Here is a 14,053-nt window from a genome sequence, read left to right on the forward strand (position 1 = left end):
GCATTCCACACCCTGGGAAACGCTTACAGGATGACTCAGCTCAACCCCACCCCTCCTGAGTAGATACAAATGACCTGCCAACATCTTTTCCACACTGTGACACTGAGAGATCTCTGTCTTTTGGTGCTACACCTCTGAAGATGCCAGCCACAGCTGCTGGCGAAACATCAGGAACTACAATGCCAAGACCACGGCAATACAGCCCGGAAAACCCACAACAACCAATGTGGGTCATGTCGGTGGCCACCAGGCCTGGTGGGCTGGGGGAGGTGGAGGTGGGCCCCCTCCCCTCTAGGGGGAGGGGGGTTTGGCTGCTCACCGGCAGCACCCCCATGTGCCCACCTGCTGGGCATCCCAGAGGCTACTTTCCGCCAAGTCCGGAAGGTGGGTCAGATCAGCAGATGCCGGGCCTGACAAGCTGGGGAAGGCAGAGGTGGGCCACCTCCCCTCTAGGGGGCGGGCTATGTGGTCTCTCACCGGCGGTACCCCCTATGTGCCCACCTGCCAGGCTTCCCAGAGGCTACTTTCCGCCAAGGTATGAATGTGGGTTATGTTGACGGCCGCCAGGCCTGGTGGGCTCGGGGAGGGGGTGGTGGGCTGCCTCCCCTCTAGGGGCCGGGGGTGTGGCTGCTCACTGGTGGCACCCCCCATGCGCCCACCTGCCAGGTTTAACTCAGACCACGTCCTTCTCTCTTTCAGGACCCTGCAACTTCTTTCACCAGGTATCAAAGACCAGTAAATAGCCCTGATGTTATGTTGTGTCAAAAAGCGGGAAAGGAGTTGTGTGGTACCTTCAACAGATGTATTGAAACTCAGCTTCTCCATTTTGAAGGCGGAGCTGAGCGTCACACACCCTCTTCCTGAAGGGTCTACATTTCTCCGGAGTAAAGGGGAAACAAAAGACAGGAGCAGGACGAGTCATACCCAGATGGAGCCTGATGCTGTCTGGAAGCTTCGTACACTGCAGACGCTTCCTGTGTTCAGTGCGGGGTGGGGGTGGGGATTCCTGGGGTGGAAACAGCCTAAGATGTAATTGGCACAAGGACACACCACCCACAGTGCTTCTTTAGCAGAGCAGGATTTGAACTTGGGTCTTCCTGCTTTACTTGAATGCCATCCACTAAAAGAAAAAGCTCTTCTGCTTTGGAGTAATTATCCCTCCCTTGCGATTTCTAGCTTGTCTGTTTGCTACACTTCAATAGGTTTACCTGTGGGTTTACGCAGAGGTAAGGCCCATTATGTTCTATGGGGCAGTTCAAGGACTGTCGCAAGCCTCAAGTACGTCTTCTTAGTGCTGATCTCAATGCACTCAGTCTGCATCTCGCAGAGAAGCCTTTCCCTGAGCTTTGATAACAAAGACAATCCCGTCCCTTATCAAAGAATCTGCTGATGCCCCAAAATTGCAGGACTGGCTCAAGCATTTCAAAGCAGTGAGAAATTAGCTAGTTTTATATTCTGTTTGAGCTTTGTGATTGGAAATGCATGTCCGTTGTACGTGAGCTACCGTTCTCTTCACTGTTTTGCAGATGGTCAATTAATTGTAAGCTGTTGGATCCACCGAGAGCTTCAGGCCCAGCAATTTTGATGGTTTTTGATTGTTGACACCAATGCAGGCCAATATAATAACACATGCTCTTGAAGTCTTTCCCAAGTTTTATTAGTTAATGGAACTATTTATATTCCCCTTTTCTTTTTGGCTCAAGTTGACTGTAATCATCACAATGTTACCGATTAAAAGAAAATAAAAACCTGATCACCTCCCTCCTAAAACATTCCATAGTTTTCCAGAAGATGGGTTCTGGGCGAGCCCAGCTTTGTTCCATTATTTCTCAACTGGTACCACGCAATGGTCAGCATCATTCAGAGGAAACTCACAACGCAACGGGTTTGTTATTCAGCTATTGTAGCTATTGCAACACTGGCTTGTAAGGTGGAAAACCAAAGTTTTCTGATGTTCTCTTAAAGATTTCACAACCTCATGTTTGATTGGTTGGGGAAGAGAAAGGGCGGGCTCCAGGCCTCTATTTAAAGTTCAGACAGCCCAATCAGGCCTCATTGCGGGATATCTGTTGGAAGCTGCCTTGTCAAGCCTCAGCAATCCCAAGCGGAAGATCTGCAGACTCACCAATGGCAAACGTAAGTTGTCTGTGGAGGGGGGGCGGGTCTAGGCTACGGCATATAGGGATGGTCTTTGACAGATAGTTTAGTGTGTTTGTGATTGTCAATTGTGCCCTGGATGTTTGTTCTGTTCAGTGGTTGGGTGGGATGGGTTGTTAGAATTAAAATGCTTGTCAGCGGAAGGAAGAGTAGCTGGGCAACTCTGAAGCAGTGCCTAGAGAGCTCTCTCTCTCTCTCTCTTTGTGTGTTATGTGCAGGCTCATAGTAGCCCTATGAATGAAAGACCACCGAAACATCCCATCATTAACAGACTTGCTCAGATCTTGCAAACTGGAGGACGTGACCTCTTTTACTGAATGAAGCCATCTCATTTTAGATCTTCCTCTCTTCCTACTGCCTTCCACTTTTCCTAGCATTATTGTCTTTTCCAGAGAGTCTTCTCTTCTCATGCTGTGACCAAAGAATAATAGCCTCAGTCTCATCATATTCGCTTCTAGGGAGAATTCAGGTTGGATTTGAACTCATGGAGTTCAGAGTACGTTTCCTCAGAAGGAAGTCCTGCTTCATTCAGTGTTTTTCTAGGCAAACGTTTTCAAAAGAATTGCAGCCTTGGTCTGCTATGGCCAAAGTGATAGATCAAAATGGACAGCCATGTTAGTCTGTCTGTAGCACGAGAAAATAGCAAGAGTCCAGTAGCACCTATAAGACTAACAAAATTGGTGGTAAGGTATGAGCTTTCATGACCCACTGCAAGAAGGCAATGTCTCTATTCATACCAGGTGGATGCTTTGTCTTGAGCTTCGTTATCAGTTGCAATTGCAATAGCTGTATCTGAAGCTGCGACTCATGAAAGCTCATAACTTACCACAAATTTTGTTAGCCTTATAGGTGCTACTGAACTCCGGCTATGTCGAGAGCTACTGGCTGTGTCCAAAGTAACAGTCTGCTCCTGTAGTGAAATATCCTAGATCGATTGTTTCAGCTGGATAGCTACATTGGTCTAGAGCAGCAGCAGCAGCAGCAGCAACAACAACAACAGTTTATATACTGCCCTTAAGGACAACTTAACACCCACTCAGAGCGGTTTACAAAGTATGTGAGGTGGTTGGAGCTGAAAGAGCTCTGGAAGCCCTATGAGGTGGGTGGGACTGAGAGAGCTAGAAGCTGTGACTGACCCAAGGTCAGCTGGGACAGCCGGCTTGCTGCGTGGGCAGGGGCGACTCAGGAGCATGCGCGCACGCACATGCAACAGCCTGACTACGGTTGCCCTGGGTGCTGGTTTCCCCGATCCCGATTTCGGACCGGAAACATGACTTGATCGGTTAGAATCGGGAACCTGCGTTCAGCGGCAGCCCAGATCCATGATCGGCTTAATCGTGATTTATTTTTGGATTGTGCCCATGTCTACTCTTCACCACTACACCAAACTGGCTCGAGGAGCAAAAGTCAGGTTTGGTAGCATCTAGTTTGTCTTTAAGATGCTCCTGGACTCGAACTTGCTTTCCTAGCCAGATTGTTACAGAAGACCTGGACAAAGCCAACAAGGGTATTTTCTCTGCCTCCCTTGTTGACTGTTTTCAAGTAGTAGAGCTCAATACCCATACCACCTCAATGTCTTTCTGAGACAAAATGAAGTCCTGTATTACTACAGAAGATTGCTGGCAGCCTTGTGTGTGTGTGTGGGGGGGGGGGGTATTGTTGGAGAGATGACCCTCTGTTTCTGTGTAGGGGGCACATCTTGTTCGCTCTGCTCCCTGCTTAAAGGGCTAGCCCAGACTTATCTGTAGCAGTTCATTAGCAGATGTTTGTGGGGAAAATAAACAATTGCCTTGCAGCACTCGAAGGACCAAAAGGTGTAGCGTTTTGTGGCATGGTATCTGCATGCACAGATGGGTGGAGGGGGTCCTTTTTTGGCTGAAGGTGTTTCTTGGGTTAAATAGAAAAGAGTCCAGTAGCACCTTTAAGACGAACCAACTTTCCTGTAGCATAAGCTTTCGAGAATCGCAGTTCTCTTCGTCAGATGCATCCTCTGGATCTATTCCTTGGGATCTGTTTCTTGTGTCAGAAATCTTTATCCTTTTCTCTAGTGAAACGTGTGTGTGTGTGTGTTACTGATTTGTCCACAGGCTACAAAGCATCCATCTGATAACGCTGCTGCTTCCAATCTCATTTGGATACGGAACGCGAACCAACTGGAGAGCTTCCCTGTGCATGGTTCTTTTGATGTGCGGGGGAAGGTGGCACCAAAAGCCAAGAGGTTTGTATTGGTGGGTGAAGACAGGGTACATGTGTGTCCTGGGCAGGGTTTAGAAATGCTCCCTGTCCCGTCTCCCTTATTAATTGCTTAACACATCTGAAATGCACTGGAACAAAATCCAGTCTATGGGCATGGCCAGTGGCCTCCTCCAGTATCCATCCAAAGCACAAACCACTCTTCCTTCCTTCCTTCCTTCCTTCCTTCCTTCCTTCCTTCCTTCCTTCCTTCCTTCCTTCCTTCCTTCCTTGCTTCCTTCCTTGCTTCCTTAGCCTCCAGTACGGTTGCCATCTTTCCCTCAGCTTTCCCAGTGATTGAACTCCAGCCTCATCTGTGGTCTCTTTCTCCTGATTACACCAGAAGACCCAGGAGCCCAGCAGGCAGGCTTATTTGCAGTACGGACAGGACCACCACCCTCCACTAAGGCTGTATCTGCACACTGTATGCTTATTGCTGCCTGGTGCACTTACACTTCTGAACTGAAGGGGGCACAGACCCCAAATAGATGGGAAAACGAGAGGGTTTGCTTGATCTGCTATATTTCTGCTGATGTTAAATGAGAGGCCTAACTGGGTTGTCTCATCCTTTCCTCTTAGCTTTGCCATCAGCCTGGGTGCAAATGCCTCAAACTTGAATATTTGCTTTAAGCCTGATTTAACTAAAAGGATTTTTACATGCAATTACAAAAAAGATGGAAAGTATGGTCAAGAGATGATTGGTCGTTCATGCCCTTTCCACGAGGGAAAAGAAGTCGAGGTGAGTAGAAGATGGAGAGGACGTGAGGGGGAAGCCATGACGGCTGGCTCTGAAACTGAGGGGAGGTGTCCTTGGGCAAGGCACACTCAGCGGGCACCAGAGTTGCCAAAAACAGGCTGGGAAACTCCTGGAGATTGATGGGGTGGAGCCTGGGGAGGGTGGGGTTTGATGAGGGGAGGGGCCTCAGCAGCATCCAATGCCATAGAGTCCAGCCTGTCAAGCGGCCATTTTCTCCAGGGCAGATCGTGAGAAAGTGGGGCACTATTTTTAAGATGCGGGGAAATGGCCAATGTCTTGGCTCCTTCTCCAGAGACCTTCTACTAGAGGTCTGTGTGTGCAAAAGCCCCATTTCCTTGACAACCTTCTTCCTGAAATGGCAACAGAGGACTGAGTGACTTCTCTTCCTTGACTGGCCTTGGCTGCTCTCTTGCCAGGGTCCATCTTGGCTTGTGTCAGGGAGGGAGTCGCTGAGGTGAATGACAGAGGACCCGCACAGCCTCGGTTCTTTGCCTCTGCAACTGAGTTCCCAGCCCTCTCTTTCAGGCAGAGCAAAAGAACAATGGTGAAGTGGGGAAAGGAATAGTTTTATTCTGTTATGCTGCCTCTACGCATTTTGCATGCGCTTCTTGAAGGGGATCTATAAAAATATAAATAATATTTTGTCATTAAAACAATAATTTCACAACATGGTAAAAATTCATAGTAAAAGATGCTAAGATTGTGAAAAGTGCTTAAATGCGTACAGAACCACCAACATTTGTACACCATGCACCTGTGGTGTGGCCCTCTTCTCCTGTAGACTTCTTACAGTCAGCCGTTTCCCTGCTAGGCACCATTCCCAACCATGTGTAGGCCTGATTTCGTGGCCACCAAAGAAGAGGCATGTTGACCATCACTACATGTGTGGGTGCACAACAGGGAACGCTCCCCGTGTGGGGCTGCTTGGGGTCTGGAAAACTGAGGGGAGGGCAAGGCTGAAGGCACGTCACCCCATGCACAGATGTCCCACTTTGAATCAGAATCAGAACTCCATGTGTTTAGGGATCGAGTTTCCAGCAGAGATCTCATAGCTGGGGTGTGACTGAATGAATGAAAGTCAGGCTGGCCAACTGAGAGCCAAGCTACAAGAGTTGAATTACACAGTGCACGCACGTGAAGAGAGTTGCAGTGCTAGCCGGGAAGCTGAGCTTTAAAAGAAATCGGGAAGCTTTGTCAATTTCCTCTCTCTACAGAGCCAGGAAAGATCAGTTTGTCACTTTCCTCTTTGCCTCTGGAGAGTCCTGTCCTTTGACCTCTGTTCTAGGCCCCGAAGATGAAATTGACAAACCCTCTCAGAGCTCTTCCCTGGCTCTGGAGAGAGAGGAAATCGACAAAGCCTCCCAAATCTCTTTTAAAACTCAGCCTCCCAGCTAGCATTGCAACGCTCTTCACATGCTTGCCCTTGTGTAATTCGTCTCTTGTAGCTTGGCTCTGAGACGCAATCCGTGAAAACCTATGATGTGTAGCTTGGCCTTCATTCCCTCAGGAATCATGTTGCCAGCTCCCTGCAGAGGCAAAAAAGTCTGTGGTGATATACGGCCGACCCCTGCTTGTTTTTCAAGGCAAGAGGCTAGCGGAGCTGGCTTGCCTTTGCCTGCCTCAGTTCACCGACTATGGCCTTCGTTGATGATCTCCCATCCATGTCCTAACCAAGGCCAACCCTGCTGAGATTCCAGGATCTGACAACATCAGGCTAGCCTGGGCCGAACAGGCCAGGCTCTTAGCTGGTTGTAAAATCCTGGTTAGGGAGTGGTCTTTGCCCACAGAATGCTGGGATAGGCTGCCGTAGCTTCCCACTGAGGAGATATGAGAAGAGACCCCTCTAGATAAAGAGTCCAGATACATGGCTGCTCCTGAGGCAGGACTGTGTGAGGTCTGGTCATTGCCTTCTATAAACTACCCAGCCAGTCAGATTGAGTCCTCCACATCTGGAGCAGATAGGCCATCTTTATCTTCCCCTGAAAGCTGAAGTCAGCTAACACCCCGATCTCTTCTCCTCAGATCCGTTTCTCCCTTGAAGCGACAAATAGTGGCTCCATTGTTACCGTGTTCTTGCCTGACCACACTCATTTTCGATTCAGCAACCCAGTAGGAGTGAACTTGTACAAATACGTGGCAGTGGATGGAGACTTTCAGCGCTTCTCTGTCTTTGCGAAATGAGCTCAGTCCGGCCAGCCTGTGCCTCTCTTCTGGCTGCAGATGAGTCTGCCAATAAACCAGCATTTGCTTCTTGACCACTGCGTGAGCCTGGCCTCTTTCTTGTCACGCTTCTTCTTTCTAGAATAATAATACTAGGAAAAGTGGAAGGCAGTAGGAAAAGGAAAAGCAAGGTATAAATGTGTGTGTTATGTGCCATCAAGTCCCCTCCAACCCATGGTGACCCTGTTATACACAAACTTGTGCCTTAGGTGTCCCTCTCACCAATCACAATAAGAGACACACACACCACGGAGTCCTGTAGAATGAAGCAATATATGATTGTTTAATTTAAACAATGGAGGAGCCCATTTTCACAGGAGTAGGTGGTCTCCTTGTGTCCGGAGCTCATCAAAATTACAATAGAAGCACAGGCAATTAATACTTTCAGATAATCATAACAATATTACAATATTCTAATATTTGATATCTTACTGGCTCGTAACATATCTAGGGTCAGTTCTGATTTGAAGATGCAATTCTGGGCTGGCCCCTCTATTTGGGGGAATTCCAGTCTTCACAGTTTTTTTCCCTCTTCCCTCATTTTGGAAGGACACTGTCTAACCTTTTACCTACTTTCTTCTGGGCATAATACTTTCAAGGGCGCCAATGAGTCTCAATCTGGTGCCTTGATATCTTCTGATAACTGAAATCTGTGGATAGGAAGGGATGTTTTCCTATTCGTGCCTTTTTCCCCAGTTTCTTCTCAGCTTTAAGGAAGATAATACCACAGGTGGCCAAAACCAGCTTGCTGCATCAAATCAGTTTTCTACAAAAGGCTCTCTGGTACTGAAATCTATTGGAATCTATAGAATAATATAACATATAATATGTGCAGCCCTAAAAGCAGTATATCAGTTCTTACAGAGTTTCAAGTCTTCTTGTTTCAAGTGTCAAATTCTTACAGGTTACACTACAAGTACTACTTTGGCTCCTGAGCATAGAAAAAGTGCAAAGCATGTAATACTGAAAAAGCATAGGTTTAGTATATAAAAATAAGTATATAAAAAACCTCCAAATCTATATCCATCAACCCTGTGAATGACAGACCTCCAAAATGTCCTGTCAATAACAAGTCTTGCTCAGATGTTGGAACCCAGAAGACGTGGCTTCCTTTATTGACTCAAGCCATCTCATTTTGGGTCTTCCCCTTTTCCTTCTGCCTTCCACTTTTCCTAGCATTATTGACTTTTCCAGATAACCTCATCTTCTCATAAATAGTTTTAATAATTAATAAACAATTTCATTAATTAATAAAATCTGAGAAAGACTCAAACAGCATTTATCACTGTATTAGAAACAAAGCCCATTGTAGCAAAAAACACATTGGGCTCTAGAAAGGGCGGGGGTGGGTGGGCATTTCCCCCTCCCCAGCAACCTGATCTGGGTTGGGGGAAGGAAGGCAGGGCAGTGGTGCTGGTCATTGCTCCCTCCCTAGAGCCCTAATCTGGGATGGGGGAAGGAGGGTAGGGCAGTGGGGCTAGGCATTGCTCCCTCCCTAGAGCCCCTATCTGGGGGTGGGGAGGGTGGCCTGGATGGGTATTTCCCCTCCTTAGCGCCCTGATCTGGGGTGCAGGAAGGAAGACAGGGCGGCCTGATGGCATAGTTCACTCTCCAGTACCGCAATGTGAGGGGTGGCACCAGGTGCCCTGACGGGCTCCTACACCTGGCAGTGACCACAGCGGACGGAAAGCGTGCAAGGGGAGTGGTGACTCCAGCTTGTCCAACCAACAGCCACCCAGATTGGGGCCACTGTGGGAGAGGAGTGCGCAAGGGAAGTGGCTCCAGATCCTGCGCCCAGCAATGACTTGTTCCAGCCCCGCTGGCCAATGGAGCGACTCCCCTCTTCTCCCGCTAAGGGCACACTAACATGCCTGTGCTGTGGAATCCCAGTGAGTCATCGGAAACCCGCTTACAGAATTACATAGTAGGACTGGCATGCAGCGGATGCCAAAAATCAAAAAGACACAGGAAGGATGGCTTCATTTCTTACATTGCTGGGCCCGAAGCTCTCCGTGGATCCAACAGCTTCCAATCACTGACAGCGTGCAAAACCATGAAGAGGGCTGCAGCTCTCATGCAATGGAGGTACATTTTCAATCACAACCTTCAAACTGAATATGAAAGTAGTTAATTTCTCACTGCTTTGGAATGTTTGAGCCAGTCCTGTTACTTTGGGGAAGCAAGAGATCCTTTGATAAGGGACGGGAATATCTTTGCTATCAAAGCCCAGGAAAAGGCTTCTCTGTGAGATGCAGATATAGAAACAGCTTCCGGGGTCTGCAAAGCAGAGGATGAGAATCCTGGGCACAGAGCAGACGGAAGAGATGGAGAGCTGAGACGGGGGACAGAACTGACTATTCCAGAAAGGGGGGGGGGATGTTCTTAGGGAGTTTTATTCTGCTTGGGAGTGAAACTTTCTTTTAAAACAGATCCACAGAAAACAAGAGACTCCTTGACTGTTCCAAATAGTGCATTAATTACTAAACCTAAAGGCTGCATTAAGATATTATCTTATACACTATTATTTATTTATTTATATATAGTCCACCTTTCTCACTGAGAACCCAATCTCTAAAGTCATCAACTAAGCTCTGGGAACATCTAACTCACTGCTGTTTCTTTGTAAAGTACCTGAAGAAACCAACCCAATTCTTTTGCTAAACCCCGACAGAACCCATTAAAGGTATTCAAACCTTTGCCATTCCCAGGAGATGACCTTTCAGGTCTTTTGTCCCGCGGTTGGAGTGCTCTGCATCCTCAGGGTTCATTTTTCCCTATAAAAACATGAGCTTTGCCCCACTCAAGGTGTGCACGCTTTTTCAGATCCAAGCACTGTACCCTTAGAGACTCCTTCCCTAAACCTCTCCTGGCCGAAAACGCTGGATGCTTGAAGCCTCCTTCCTCCATGGACTACCCTGCTTCCTGGATAGGTAATTATCACCCCAAACCCCTCAAATCCAGCATTTTTTTTCCTGGGAAAATAGGTGGCGGAACACTCAAGAGGGAAATGAGGAAGAATCACACGGGGTTCTTTGAAATAATATTATTTTCACGCCCTATTGCCAAGTATTTTCAAGAGGTGGCGGAACTCCGTTCCACCACGTTCTGGCTGAAAAAAAGCCCTGCTCAAATCTATCCCAATTTCACCACTGCTGTCCTAGAAGTATTGTGTGCTTGTGAGTTACTTCTTATGTGTGTGTGTGAGTTTTCTTCCTTAAATAAAAATTACTTCTGTTTTTGAAGAACCCATGTTTCGTCAGTTACCTTGGGGAGGGTCCCCCATTAAAATTGGTGGGAAGTCTCGCTTTCTTACTCGTCTCGCATAGCCTTCTCCTTGTCGCTAATTCCCCCCCTACTTGCAAGGAGACCCAGTCCGGTAACAACTCTGCTGTGGAAGCTCATTGGGTGGCTTTGAGCCAGTCACACACCCTCAGCCTAACCTACCTCTCAGGGCTGTTGAGAGGGACTTGCAGGTCGTTGGAGGTCCAGAACTGACTCTGGGCTCCGAACCAATCCTGGGGATTCTGTCCTAAAGCAATCCCCAGAGACTGGCCTGCCAATCAGAGACCCTGACTGAAGGGGGAGTGACTTCCTCAATTTAAACAAAGAGCAGTGATATGTTTCCCTTTGGACAGGGATATCCGGAGCTTGTCAGTTCTTCTCATATTTAAGAGGCTGAAAATGGTTCCCAGCTCCTTAATTGCATTTCCTAATTCCTTATTTGTGAATTCAACCACAAATATTGAGGATAATTTAAAAACTCTGCATCCCACAATAAGGTTTGAACATCCACATATTACACCATCCCACACATTCAGAACACTCTGCCCTTCAAGTGGACGTATGCAGTTTCCTGGTCCAAAGCCCGGTTCTTGTGCGAACTGCTCCAAAGTGGAGTGCCCATGGGACAAATGCATGTGCAGAAACTGGGGGATGCTGCACCCCAAAAGAATCTTTGGACCACCCCCAAATAATAACTCTCCAGGCTCCAGAGACTGTCCCGTACAAGAAGACATGCACTGGTGCCCAGTGCATTTTTGAGGTTTGATGGCTCATAACACCACCTTTTTTTGGAGTAATACCATAAAATTATATATCAATGGAAAGATAACTTAATCAAGAATGTAATGCAACAAAGTTTGTTCAATTATCTGTATTCTATCAAATGTTATAGCCAAATGACCAGGAAAAGGAAGCACAACTTGCTTAGGTTGATATGAAGTAGCTTTCCTTCATTTGAATGTAGCCAATGAGCATGAGTCTTTAGAGAGCCAATCAGGTGTCATCTTGTTTTGGCAATGAGCCAATCAGGTCACAGTAGGATTCGGCTATTGATGTCATGTATCGGAGCTGAAAGGAGGTCATTTGTCAGTGTGTTATGTGATTGCTATCAAGTTGGTTTGTTTGTTTTGTGTTCTTTCATTTAGTGAGCTTATAAAACATAATAATTAAATAAAAAAATAAAACTAATTAAAGAAATGGCACAAAGAGTTGACTGGTCACCCAGAAAGCAATGTAAAATAGTACTATTAAGTGAACAAGGCTACAGTTATGAAGAAATTAGAAGAAAAATTGGTGGAAACTTAACCAAAGGTGGCATTTCTAAATTTTTGAAGAAGTATAAGGCAACTCAGTCCCTACAAAACCAGACTGATAAAGGCAGGAAAAGGTGCACACAAGCAAGGGATGATAGAAGAATTGAGAGACTGAGGGCCAAGCTACGCATGACGAATGACACTTGAACGGCAAGTGGATTGAGTGGAGGGCAAGTGAACAGGGAGAAATACACTTGCCGTTCAAGTGTCATTCATCATGTGTAGCATAGCCCTGAGCCTAGGGCCGTTTCCAGATTGCTTACCTTCACGCGGGACGTCGCGCCTCGTTGTGGGGAAAATGCGAAATATCGTGTTTCCTCGCACGAGTTTTGCACGACATCGCGCAAAACTCGCGTGAGGAAACGCGATATTTCGCATTTTCCCCGCAACGATGTGCGACATCCCGCGTGAAGGTAAGCAATCTGGAAACAGCCTAGGTGACAGAAGAAAATCATCGGGTGTATACAGAACGAAATGGCGCAATTCAATGTGAAGTTGAGTGCAAGGACTGTTCGGCACAGACTGGAGGAATTTGGTCTTAATGCTAGAATTCCATGAAAAAACCATTGTTATCTCTCAAACAAAGGTTGAAAAGATTAAACTGGGCTAAAACCCATGTTAACTGGACAGCGGAACAATGGGACAGTGTTATTTGGAGTGCTGAGACCAAAATCTCCCTGTTTGGTAGTGATGGCATAAAATACGTGAGGAGAAGAATCGGAGAAGATTTGCATCCTGATTGCATTACACCTACCGTGAAACACCCAGTTAGTGTTATGATATGGGGTTGTATGACATCAAAAGGTGTGGGCAGAATTTGTGTGATAAATGGCAATATAAATGCCCCAAAATACATACATGAAATACTTGAGCCCAAACTGAAGCCTTCCACACGTGATCTTTTCCAAGATAATGAAGCATTTATATTTCAACAAGATTCAGTTCCATGTCATGTGGCTGCTGTGTGCGAAAAGTGGTTTCAGGATAACCATATTCCACTGTTGGAATGGCCTGGGAATAGCCCAGACCTTAACCCCATCGAAAAGCTATGGAGCTGACTAAAGAAACTGGTTAGTGAGAAGCTATCCAACACTAAACCGCAATTAATAGAAGCAATAACTCAATCGTGGTTTCACATTATAACAGCTGCAGAACTAAAAAACTTGGTTCACTCCATGGGAAGGCGTTGTAAGGCCGTAATTAAAGCAAAAGTTTACCCAACTAAGTATTAACTGACATGGTGAGAATTGTTGTAGAACTCATTCTTTCTATGTGTTTCAATTTTCTTCTGTATAACTACTGTTCTAAAAAAAAATCCTTCATAAAAGTTATTGTATTACATTCTTGATTATCTTTCCATTGATATATAATTTTATGGTATTACTCCAAAAAAAAGTGGTGTTATGATGAGCCATCAAACCTCAAAAATATACTTTTTCCAAAAGGTTTCCACAATTTTGGCCACTAGTGTATCTATGTTGAATTGCATCCTGTTCACAACCTCCCACTTCTCCAGAGTATTCTGGTCTTGTTGAATTTTAACTCTATCTTCTTGGGTGTTTGCCACTCCTCCCAATTTGGTATCATCAGCAAATTTAATAAGTAGCCCGTTTACCCCTTTATCCAGATCATTGATAAAAAGTTTGAAAACTACCAGGCCCAAAACCGAGCCCGGGGGCACCCCACTGGACACCTCCCTCCAATCTGATGAAATGCCATTGACCACCACTATTTGGGCGCAGTCCTCTAACCAGTTCCCTATCCACTGAACTGTCCTATATTCCAGTCTGCAGTCTTCCAGTTTACCCATTAGAATGTCATGGGGAACCTTATCAAAAGCAATACTGAAATCCAGGTAAATCACATCAACAGAGTTCCCACGATCCAGTAAGCTTGTCACTCGATCAAAGAAGGAAACTAGGTTGGTCTGACAAGATCTATGGGGGACAAAACCATGTTGACTTCCCCAGATCACTAAGCCCGCCTGCCCACCAACGTGCTGCTCTGGAGCACTGGGTATGCTCAAGCAACAAGGCTGGGCCATGGTATGGAGTAGACATGGGCATGAACGGGGGGAAAGAATAAACACGTT

The sequence above is a fragment of the Eublepharis macularius genome, chromosome 3 (genome assembly GCF_028583425.1).
Source record: "Eublepharis macularius isolate TG4126 chromosome 3, MPM_Emac_v1.0, whole genome shotgun sequence".
Classification (NCBI taxonomy): domain Eukaryota; kingdom Metazoa; phylum Chordata; class Lepidosauria; order Squamata; family Eublepharidae; genus Eublepharis; species Eublepharis macularius.